Genomic DNA, 12893 nt, shown 5'->3' with positions numbered 1-12893 from the left:
AGACCCTAAGTGAGGCAGTAGCCGATTCCAAAATGAGGCAGAACCCCCATTTTTCCACTACTGAGAGAACGCCGTCTGAGAGAAAAAATACCGTTTCCGGGCAGTAGTTAATGTTATCTCTGAGAAGTTCAAAGTCAAAAATTTGGTTGTAGTTGCATATTGTGCAGCTTGTCGCGTCTTTGAAAAAAGTGGCACAGACTAGAACTATGTGTTCTTGCATAGAGTTAATTTTTAGGTCATTTCTAATATCGCTCATTCAAAGTCTGCGGGGAGCTCCCGTGAATCTTCTGATCATTTTATTTTGGATGTTTTCCAGTTTTCGCCTTTGTGTGGGGTTTAAAGCGCTCCAAGCTGGGGCTGCATAACTGATATTTGGTCTTATACATTGCAGGTATAAGGTTCTTTTCGTTTTGAGGGCTAATTTTGAGTTATGGCTCAGAATTGGTTTGAGGGATTGGAATGCACCTTCAGCCTTAGCAGATATTCTCGAGATATAAGAATTCCATTTCATGTTATGGGTGAGGGTCACTCGTAAGTAGGTTGCTTTTTTAACCACTGGAATTAGTTCATTGAATAACAGGAAGTCACTATTCTTAATTTTCTTCTTACTGCTCTTTCTCATAATAAGTAGAGATGATTTGCTAGCATTAATGGAGATTTTCCAGTTTGCACACCATTCCTCAATGTTTGGGATGATTTGCTTTAGATTCTTTAATAGCGTGATTGGGATTCAGGGATTCACTGAGAATCGCTGCGTCATCAGCGTAATATGCAGTATAAATGTTATCTTTCTCGATGAAATTTGGGAAGTCGGCAGAGTAGATTAGATAGAGGGTTGGACCCAGTATCGAGCCCTGAGGTACTCCGGCATGAATTGATCTGACTGTGGATGTGCAGTCATTAACTTTAATGTGAAAAGTCCTGTTATTTAAGTAGCTATTTATTAGTAGAATCAGGTCATTTGGGATTTTGGAGCTAATTAATTTGTAGATAAGGCCCTGATGCCAGACGCGGTCAAAAGCTTTGGCCACGTCCAACATCAGGAGGGCAGTAGTCTCATTTTTGTAGAAACTCCCTGATGCCAGACGCGGTCAAAAGCTTTGGCCGCGTCCAACATCAGGAGGGCAGTAGTCTCATTTTTGTAGAAACTCCCTGATGCCAGACGCGGTTAAAAGCTTTGGCCACGTCCAACATCAGGAGGGCAGTAGTCTCATTTTTGTAGAAACTCCTCGAAATTTCCTCAACAATACGCACCAGCTGTTTCGTGGTTGAAAGACAATTACGGAAGCCAAACTGTTCGTTCGGCAGGAAAGCAAGGAAGGGTTTTAATCTGTTAAGAATGGCTCTTTCATAAATTTTTGAAAAGGCCTTTAACAAACTTATGGGCCTGTAGCTGTCAGGTTTTAAGAGATTCTCGCCCTGTTTGGGGAACAGCGCAATATGGGCAAGTTTCCACTGCTGAGGGAAGTAGCAGTTATTCAGGCATGAATTTAGGATATTTTTAAGTTGCTCTATGATATTTGGGGGAAGGTATTTAATCATAACATTATTGATATTATCCATCCCCGGAGCTTTATTATTTTGAAATTTGTCAATGATACTATAGAGCTCATCTACAGTGATAGGCTCATTATCACTGTTTGGGGAATGCGAGCTGATATACTCATTATAGGTACTAAGAACATTCACATCGTTAGTGATATTACTAGGTTCACTATTAAAGGAAAATTGAGTTTCCATGGCGTCTACTCTTCGATTTTCGCTGTTATCGATGTCTGAGTATGTTTTACCCCTGGGCCCTAGGAGAGGCATATTTGTTGTTCTAGTGCTTTTGAGAGCCCGAACCATATTCCAGGCTGTTTTATCTTGTGTAGTAAGACTCTCTACCTTATATCCTCCCAAGTCTCCTTTTTAAAATCAGTAATTTCTTTTTTGATGAGCTTGGTATAGCTACTAACTTGGGTTTTGATATTAGGGTCTCTGGTCCTTTGAAAGACCTTTCTCAGTTTGTTTTTAATTTTGATGAGACACTTAATATAATATGGGAGCTTATAGTAATCATTTCTTATTTCCATTTCCATTTTCCGCCGTTACAGGCGTCTTGAATGTCCTTGGTTAAGTTTGTGATCTCATTCTCAATTTCCACATCCATGCTAAGATCATTTGAATGGTTTGATAATTCTGTGAGGCTATTCACATATGAATGCCATTCAGTTTTGGTTTTAGTTCTGGTTTTATCCTGTCTTTTAAACATAGCCGTGACGAAAATAGGGAGATGATCACTACTGAGTTCATACAGAACATTTATAGTGAGGGGATTATTAGAGTTGGTTATAAGAATATCCAGAATATCATGAGTGTGAGCAGTACTAATGGGCATATATGTTGGATCGGATGGAGCATATACAGTAGGATTGTATTTTTTGACCAGCTTGTGAAGCTGTTCGCCGGGGGTGTTGTCCTTAACACAGCCCATATTTTATTTTTAGAGTTCAGATCACCAAGAATAATACATTCGTATTGTGGTGGAAAGAGATCTTGAATAGAACAGAAAGAAATTTGGACTTGGATACGTGGTTTGTCGAAGTACCTGCCCGCGAATGCGGGCACCTCACTTCTTTATCTATTCACTGGCCCTACGGCAACTGAGACTAGTGGCTTTGGTTCAGGGAAAAGAAAATGAAGTATACTCACATTGGTTAGCTATCTATAAGGTTAATTACTGGGAAGGTCCCTAGAGTCATTAGCATGTTAAAGAAACAATGAACTGAAAAAAATATGTACAAGATAATTTACAGATTGATAATTAAGGAAAATTAAAATATTATGTATATACAATATTTACATATTGGCATTGTTTATATATCAATTAGTGTGAGCCTCTGATATAACGATGACCCGGTCGTCCCGGTAAACGACCGCTCGTACCGGGTTGCTCATCGTTTTAAGTTTAATAGACCTACAGCTTGCTCGGATGGGACCCTACAGGGTTGCTCCTTCACCGGGTTCGCTGTAGGCCTAGAGTCATGTCTATGAGTGTTTGTGTCTGTTTTTTAATTGTATGCGGTCTTAAAGTGTTTGGATAAAATCATATCCGATAGTAAAAAGTTTGTGATAGGGTTATAGTTTTTGATATCGTGTATCAGTTCTTTGTTGAATATGAGATTAAAGTCTGATGTTGTGCTATTCATAGCCGCACTATAGAACCCAGCGCTTAATTTGTTCATATGTTCATTTATAGTCTCCAGATCTAGATCTCTTCTAAGGGCCTTATTGCTAATGTGCCATGGTGCCCCTGTAATCCTTCGTATGATCTTGTTTTGTATCACTTCTAGCTTTTTTATTTGGATTTTGTTCAGGCATCTCCATGCAGGGCTGGCATAAGTAATAATAGGTCGTATGCAGGAAATTTATAGCAGTCGTTTTAGGTTCAACGGTAGTTTTGATTTTGCATTAAGTAGTGCTCTGAGGCATGAAAAGGCAGCAAGTGATTTGTTTTTGATTTTCTCAACATAGTCATTCCAGTTAAGTTTATCGTTTATTATAAGTCCAAGATAATCTGCTTTGTCCACAATTGGTACATAGATTGAGAAGAGTGATACTTTATTTGTGATAGGTTTGCGTCTCTTCTTTTTTCTAATAATCATTAGTTTAGACTTATCAGCATTAATGGATATTTTATTCTTAGCGCACCAATCTTCGATGGGTGGCATGTAGTCATTTAGTTTTTTTCACGGCTTGGTTAGGATTTAGTGAGCAATATGCGATGGCCGTGTCATCTGCATAAAAAGCAATCATATAATTAGCATTATTAGTAGTGATCGGAAAGTCACTTGTATAAACTAAGTATAATACAGGGCCTAAAATACTACCCTGAGGTACGCCAGCATTTATTGGGCGTTCAATTGAGAGTTTGTTGTTGAGTCTGATTTGGAACGTGCGTTTACTCAGGTATGAATCAATTATATGTATGATGCCATATGGAAGTGCTTGTTTGATCAGTTTAGATATCAATGCTTTGTGCCAGACGCGGTCGAATGCTTTCGCCACGTCTAGCATAAGCAGTGCTGTCGCTTCGTTTTTGTAAAGGCCGTCGCTTATAAAGTCAATTAGCCTGGTGAGCTGTTATGTGGCGGACAGATCCTTTCTGAACCCAAATTGTTCTTTTGGAATAAAGTCAATTAGTGGTTGCAGCCTGTTTAGCATAATTCGTTCGAAAATCTTACCAAATGTTGGTAGTAGGCTTATTGGTCTAAAGTTAGTCGCAATTCGAGAGTCTTTTCCCGGTTTGGGGAACAAAATAATGGTAGCTTTTTTCCAGATGTCTGGAAAGATATTATTTCTCAGGCAGGCATTATAGATGTTGCATAAGTCATTGAGTTTATTTTGTGGCAGATATTTGACCATGATATTATTAACGTTATCCATGCCTGGGGTTTTTATGTTATTGAGTTTTTTGATAATACTGATCATCTCAGTATAGGGGAGTTCATCTAAGTTATTGAGTGTGTTGTGATTATTAAAATAATCATTATAGATCTTATCAACGGCCTTGTCTTCATTTTCATCAGAGGGTGTTTTATTTAGTTGAAATTGCTCTTGAATCGTATCAGCGAATATATTTAATTTATCCTCATCATTATAGACATTTTTGTTGTCATAGATAATTGGTTTATTGACAGTTTTCGTGGTTTTTAAGGTTTCAGACATTTTCCAAACCGTTTGGTCCTCTGTGCACAGGCTCGATACTTTGTCTTCCCAATTGTCATTTCTGTATTGTTTAAATTTTTTCTTAATGTCTTTAGTGAGCCTGTTTAATTCTGCTTTATCTCTTGGGTTTCTATCAGTTTGCCACTTTTTTCTAATATAATTTTTGTAACCTATTTGCTCCCTTAGATCTTGTGGGAGTGCCATGTAGTTGTGTTTACTGATGCTAGTTTTAGTGGCATCATTATAGGCTTGCTGAATTTCTTTAGTTAGGTTGTTAATAGCGTTGTTTATGTCATCTATGGTGCTAGGGGTTGAGTTATTACTGTTCAGCGTAAGGATATTTGAGTATAGTTCCCAATTGGTTTTCTTGGTGAAGGTTGGAGTATGATCAATAGTGGTACCTATCGTAGCAATGACCGGGACGTGGTCGCTATTTAGTTCATTAAGGGTGTGACAACACATGGAGGTGTTGTTATTGACAATAAAAATGTCAAGTAGATCTGGTTGTTTATGGGGTGTATAAGGGAAATAAGTGGGTTCCATTGGTGATATAGCCGTAAGATTTAAGTCTTGGATATGCTTATGGAGTTCTTTGCCGTGCTTGTTGTTTACTCTACTACCCCAAATAGCGTTCTTGGCGTTGAAGTCTCCGCCTATTATACAATTAACTCCATCTGGTAATAAAATTTCCAACATATCTTTGGTTAGTATATGTCCTGGTTTATTGTATGTAGCAGTAATTTTGTAGTAGTCTCTGCTATTTTTGTATAGAAGAATAGATGTTTCCTGGTATCCGTCACAATTGTTATTGCTATATTGTACGGTATTAAGGCTTCCTTTTTCGAAAATTGCGGTCCCACCGCCTCTACAAATAGTCCTGTCTGTTCTATAAGTATTATAGTTTGCAAGTTTCAGCTTAGTGCTAGCATTTGCATGAGTCTCGGTTATTAGGGCAATATCAATATCATGTTCAAGGATGAAATTACTAAATTCGTGAAATTTTGTGCTAATGTTAGCCGCATTCCACAGCATAATGCTAATTGGCTTACTATTCATCTTGGTGTGTACTATATTCCGTCATTCCGATCTTAGACATGGACGAGAGAGGTTGCTTCTCGAAACCGGTTCTCTACTATCATGGATAACGAAATCATCGACGAGTCTGCAGGCGTAGGACAGTCCGAGTGTCGCGGGGGCCAGACCCCCGGACGGTCGGCCACCCCGCCTGCAGATACTATGCACCTCGCGTCTACCTGTTCACCCCAGCTCTGGGGGACACGGATATGTCACAGCCACGAGATGCGGAGCTACCTGGCACCCTTATGGCACCAACAGGGACGGCTACGCCGGAACTGCACGGGCCGTCTGGGAGCCTTGTAGTACCCAACACGGTTAGGTCTGACAGCGAAATAAACATTACCACAGGATATAAAATAGATAAATCGAAAATCATCACGGTCCTTAACCCCTTCGACGAAAAACTAACGATGCTCTATCGTTAAAAGAAAGCAGCGATGGGAGTTAAAAGAAAGCAGCGATAGGATTAAACTATACATCGCACCTAAGATAGAGGATAAGGATATTCAAAGTGCTATCCTAGTCCAAAACGGATATGTAGAAAGACTCTTAAAAGAACTCTCTAAATTAGGCGACGAAGTGAACAAACTGAGACAAGAGGTTTCCTGGCTCAGGGATGAGAAAAATCTAGATAATGATTGTCTTAAACCTAAAAATAAACCTAATCATATTAAACATTACAAACCCCCTTTTCAATATAACAAAAATCCCCCTATAAATAAATTAGAAATTCCACTCAAAAATAGCTTCAGTCCCCTAAATGAAGAAATATTAGGAAATGATAGTAACGATAATATGGATATGGAAATAATAAACCAAATAAATAACAATAATAAAGGAAAAAGGAAAGCATCACCTAAAAAGGTTAGCCCGAAACCAAACGCATAGCCACAGACGATATTCAATCAAATCATGAGGCAGAGAATAGTACAAGTGATGCAAATGATATTGAGATAGACGACAATAATCTAAATGTCGCAAATGATATAGAGTTAGATGAGGTTAATTTTATAGCTCTAAAGAAAACGACTAAAAACCCACCTCTTATCATAAGAGATAAAAAATATGATTATGAAACATTCGAAGAAAAAATGAAATCGATTGAAGCCACACGACTTTGAGTGCAAATACAGCCATGATAGCTGGATCATAAAATCAAAAAGTATTGAGACTGCCAGAAGAATTAGGAACTATGCCGAAAACAATGATATAGCTCACTATACATACCGATTACAAAATGAGAGACATCTAAGAGTGGTAGTAAAGCAAATAGCCCCAAGTCTCAAAAAAGACTTCATTATTAAACAGCTAACAGCCCAAAATTTTGAGCTCGTAGACGCTGTACAAGTGACCAAAAAATTTAGAGGAGAAGTAACTAAACTTGATATGTACTTAGTTACCATTAAGAAAATAGGAAACTATAAAGATATCTTCAGTCTTACTGAATTAGACAGAATGCATATAAAAGTAGACCTGGCCCTGCGCAATGTCACAGGTGCCAGGGCTTCTATCATTTGGCAGCAATGTGTCACCTTCCACCAAAATGTGTGCAATGCGGGAAGGACCATTTAACCTCCCAATGCACTAAACCAAAAGACGAGAAACCAACTTGCTGCAACTGCGGCTTAGCACACCCAGCCAACTACAGAGGCTGCGAAAAATTTCCAGTAACAAAAGGAAAGCCCAGAAATAATAGACCGAGTGGCAGAACATATCAAAATCGAAGTTATGCTGATGCCCTAAAAAGACAAAATAACTCAGATATGCAAAGCACAATAAGCGAGGCCAAAAATATCTTCCAAAAATTAAATGATATGGTCAGTGTCTTAAATGCCATACCCCAGCTTAGCAAAGCGGTCAAATTAATAGAACAAGAGGAATATCATACAGAAAGAAATGAGAGAAAACAGGGTAAATATAAAGAAAGGTGACGTCACAAGAGGGTTTAGAGCAACAGGAGGTTTAGAGCAATAGGAGGGAAGGGTGAATGAATGACGGCGAATAGGAAGCAAGGAACAAAAAGGTGGTTAGTTTGCTTTAATCATAGATTTCCAAACAGGAGAAAGATAAGGAACGCTGGATAGGTCATTGACCAACAGTTTGGAATTTTTGAAAATATGATAGGACTCGTAAAAATCTAAATCAAAAAATTGAGGAGCAATTTTGAATGACTTTAGAAGAAGAAAAATTAAAATTATGATTAGATTCCCAACAATGTTGGGCAATAGATGAGCGTTTAAATTCTTGTTTTTTGACATAAGCTTCATGTTCCTTGACACGGCACTTTAAGGCACCCTTAGTTTGGCCAATATATGGAAGGCCGCATTGGCAATTAATTTGGTATATACCCCAGCAATTTTGACTGTCAATAGGCTGTTTCACCCGTGTTTGTTTACAACATAATACTTTCTCGTTTGACAACAAATTTAACCGTATGACCAATGGTCTAGCCATGGGAAATCCTTTGAGCCCTATACTTAGTGACATCTATATGCATTATTTTGAAAGTAAACTATTCAAAATCTTAACTTTCCCCTTTTATAAAAGATATGTTGATGACAGTTTTGCTTTGTTAGATGAAAATAATTGTAATTTTGACCAAATTCTTAATGTTATGAACAGCATTGATTCTTGCATTCAGTTCACCTTTGAATTAGAGACTGATCAAAAACTTCCTTTCTTAGATGTTCTTGTGACTCGGAATGATAATTCATTCCATACTACTGTCTTTCCTAGACCTTTTGCTGTTTCTCTTCCCCCTCATTACAAATCCTCCCAACCAAAAACTTGCCTCTTTTCGGTCTTTTGTCTACCGTGCTGTTAATATTTGTTCTAACATTGATTTTCATGATTCAGAATTAAATTACATCAAAGCCATTGCTCATGACAGAGGTTATTCTCCTAACATTATTGATAATATTTATAAAAACTCAACTAAACAATCGCCTGCCGATAAACCTTCCAAAGAATTTTCTAACAATTTAGTCATTTTACCCTATTTTCCTAAAATAAGTCGGCAAGTTGCTAATATCCTAAAGAAGTTTAATTTTAATATTATGTTCAGTCCCATTAATAAGATAAAATTCTCTAACCTCAAACAGCCCATTGACAGTCAAAATAGCTGGGGTATATACCAAATTAATTGCCCATGCGGCCTTTCGTATATTTTATTTTATAACCGTCGTTGAACAGCCGACCCGATTTCATGGGTTTACGACTACTTACGTTCAACTCCGTAGCCTTGTAATTTTGAACCAATCCAGAAGACAAGGAAACTCCTGGATCAGTACCCCCAGAGGTATTGATTTGTTGTGGGAACATGGAGGACTTTGAGACTCGACAGATTTAACGTGCATCAGTCACCATTTACTACACGGGGAGTCTTCGGCTGGCGAGGATCGAACCCACGACCTCTTAGATATGGGCCCAGCGCCCTACCGACCAGGCTATCCCGGCCCGCCTTTCGTATATTGGCCAAACTGAGCGTGCCTTAAAGTGCCGTGTCAAGGAACATGAAGCTTATGTCAAAAAACAAGAATTTAAACGCTCATCTATTGCCCAGCATTGTTGGGACTCTTAATCATAATTTTAATTTTTCTTCTTCTAAAGTCATTCAAAATTGCTATTCAATTTTTGATATAGATTTTTACGAGTCCTATCATATTTTCAAAAATTCCAAACTGTTGGTCAATGACCCATCCAGCGTTCCTTATCTTTCTCCTGTTTGGAAATCTATGATTAAACCTAACTAACCACCTTTTTGTTCCTTGCTTCCTATTCGTCGTCAGAACGAACTATTCGTATTCAGTTGCTTCCTATTCGTATTCAGTTCGATCCTGCTCGAAACAACCCAGACGCATGAAATGCGCAGAAATGCACTTTTCTTTTCAATGCAAGAAGGATAGGAATTCTCCCGCCAAATGTTGCAACTGCGAGGGAAGCCACACCTCCAATTTCTCTGGGTGCGAGGCCCGCCCCAGAAGAAAAACCTCACAGCCTAAGGATACAACTGCAGCCTATCGCCTAGTCACCATCGTTAAGGAACAGCAGGATATCCTGAAAAACCCAGAAGTGCTCGGATTACTTCAATCTTTACTCAAGGGGTCTTCCCCTTCGGAATCATGATCCACAACTCCAATTCATGCTGATCTCCAATAAGGACTTTATATTTTCTCTATAGACAGTATCTCAGTTGCCTACGGGCATCACAACAGATGAAGAAGTGGAGTGTCCGCTTCGCGGACAGGAACTTCGAATTCTACTACAGCATAAGCATTTCTTTCTGTCTCACCACTCAGACTTCAGACACGGTCGATGAAGGATATCTTCTCTCGAACCTGTTCTTACAAACGACGTCGGAGCTACTGGTGAGGACCAGTCCGAGTGTCGCGGAGGCCAGACCCCCAGACGGTCGGTCATCCCACCTTTAGTTTCCAAACATCTTGAGCTTGCCTATCCACCCCAGCTCTTATCAGGGCTTCCTGCCCGGGAGATAGTAAGCGCGGCGCAGCCACAAGATGCGGGGCTACTTGGCACCCTTGAGGCACCGGCAGGGACGGCTACGCCAGAACTGTACGGACCTCTTGTGAGCCCTGTAGTTCCCAACACGGTTAGGTGTAGCGACCTAAATAAAGATATGGATGCAGCAAAAAACGGAAAATTAGATATTACTAGGATTAAAGAATACAGCGATAGTATTAAATTCCAAGTTTTAGACGAAGTCAAGGAAGATTTAGTTAAAAATGCATTTCTTCAATTACATAGATACATAGAAGTGCTTATAAGGCAGATAACAGTCCAAGGAGATAGTAATGTTAAAATGAAACAGATAATTAGTGGCCAAAAATTAGGATATTTGGAGGATGTTAAGGCATGAAACGGTTTTAATAGCCCCAAAAAACTTATAAGTGCTAAACAAGTTAAACCACCTTTCTCTAAGGCAAAAATAATACCCCCGAGAGAGCAGGTTATACCCTTAAGTAATAAATTTAGTCCCCTCAAGGTTGAAACCATAGATATTGCTGATAATGAGGAAATGATAATAGATAATCCCAAAACCGCTAATAACAAAAGAAAAGCTTCACCTGAAAAGGGAGATAATAACGAAATTAAGAGACTAGCCGTAATGGAAGAAAACGAAATATCAGCTATAAATAATAATGAAATTGAAAATTTAGATAACGATAATATTGAAAATGACCCAGAAATTTCCTTAAATGAAATCGAATACACTGAGGTCAAGAAGAGAACTAGAAACCCCCCGATTATTATCAGGGACGATAACTTTGTTTACTCACAATTCCAAGAGGCAATGCAGGAAATTAAAGTCTATGACTATGAGTGCAAAAATAGTCAGGAAAACATGATTATCAAACCTAAGTCAGGTGAACATGATTATCAAACCTAAGTATAGGCTCCCTAATGAAAGGCTTATGCGAGTGGTATTTAAAGATGTTCCATTCGATTATGGTGAAGGAAACTTACTTTCGTATTTGTCAACAGAATTCCCAGTTGAAAACGTTAAACAAATGACGAAGAGACATAAAGGAATAATTAAAAAACTAACCTTATACCTAGTCTCCTTACGAAGAGAATTGAATTTTAAAGAGATATATTATGTAACGCATGTTGGAAATTTGCATGTTAAAGAAGAGGCATATAGAACCCGACCCGGCCCGGCACAACGCCACCGGTGCCAGGGTTTTTATCACTCAGCTGCCATGTGCAGACTACACCCGAAATGTGTTAAATGCGGTAAAGACCATTTGACTGCAAACTGCACTAAAAATAAAGACGAAATGCCACATTGCTGCAATTGTGGCGGCGAGCACCCAGCTAATTACCGAGGGTGCCAAAAGTTCCCACTGGGGCCAAAGCAGCAACAAAAAATAAGAAAAAATAAGCCCCAAGAAAGGGTATTTGAAAACAAAAGCTATGCGGATGCAGTTAAGAAACAAAATAGCACCAATATGCAGAAGACTGTGGAGGACGCAAAAGATATATTTACTAAACTAAATGATATTGTTAGCGTTCTAAACGGACTAAATGCAATCCCCCTGCTCAGGAGAGCAGTAGAAAGAATCGAATTAGAGGAACTCAACAAAAATAATGAGTAAACCAATTAAAATAATGCTATGGAATGCTGCTGGGATTAACAACAAATTTATTGAATTCAGCAACTTCATTTATGAACACAAAATAGACGTAGCATTAGTTACTGAGACTCAGACAAATGCCTCGCATAGATTAACCCTAGCCAATTATAATACTTATAAGACCGATAGGACTGTATGTAGAGGTGGAGGAACGGCTATTTTTGTTAAAAGAAGTCTTAATACTGTTCTGTATAGCAAAAGCACTGGACAACATCACGAAGAAACCTCCATTCTCCTTTATCAAAATGATAACACCGCATATATATTCACTGCTATGTATAACAAACCCGGTAATACTGTAAATATTAAATGCATTATTGGAGGAGATCTAAATGCCAAGAATACATCCTGGGGATGAAAAACTAATAACCAAAATGGCAAGGAGCTATATAAAATAATAGCAGAAAATAACCTTACTGTTATAGCACCTATTGACTACTCGTACTTCCCGTACATACCAAATCAAAGACCAGATCTACTAGACTTTTTTTATCACGAATGTTAATATCCCACTTAGCTGCCATACTGTTACCGAACTAACCAGCGATCACGTGCCCGTCATAGCCACACTCGGTGATATCATCCATGACACCCCAGCCATGATTAAGAAAACCAACAGGAATATCTTCCACAATATTCTAGTTCTTGATGAGAATGATTATACTATACAGGATTTTAATGACATTGAGCCCACAATACAGTCGCTAACTAATAAAATTCAGGCTGCACATCTAGATGCATTCTATTTTTAAATTAATAATTACTATATTTAATTATATAAAAAAAATTAATTTAAAATTATAATTGATTTAACTATTATTTAAAAAGGTTATCGAGTGTATTTTTTAGATTAAAATAAAACTTATTTATAAAAGCATATTCAACAAAACATTAATAAGATCATACCAAATTTATAAAGTTATGTAAAGAATTAAGCAAACTTAAAAAAAA

At 38.2% G+C, this 12893-nt stretch overlaps 1 protein-coding gene and 1 pseudogene across 2 annotated transcripts in view; one reads left to right on the top strand and one right to left on the bottom strand.

Moving 5' to 3' along the window:
- LOC107438024 (N(G),N(G)-dimethylarginine dimethylaminohydrolase 1) overlaps positions 1-12893 on the bottom strand; it is a 59698-nt gene that overhangs the window by 41395 nt on the left and 5410 nt on the right. The window lies entirely within an intron of this gene.
- LOC147801833 (uncharacterized) lies at positions 8222-9197 on the top strand (annotated as a pseudogene).

Source organism: Parasteatoda tepidariorum, chromosome 11 (assembly GCF_982258835.1).
Source record: "Parasteatoda tepidariorum strain Cologne lab strain chromosome 11, Ptep-v5.0, whole genome shotgun sequence".
Classification (NCBI taxonomy): Eukaryota; Metazoa; Arthropoda; class Arachnida; order Araneae; family Theridiidae; genus Parasteatoda; species Parasteatoda tepidariorum.
Note: the sequence above shows the minus strand (reverse complement) of the source record. Positions and strands in the feature narration are given on the sequence as shown.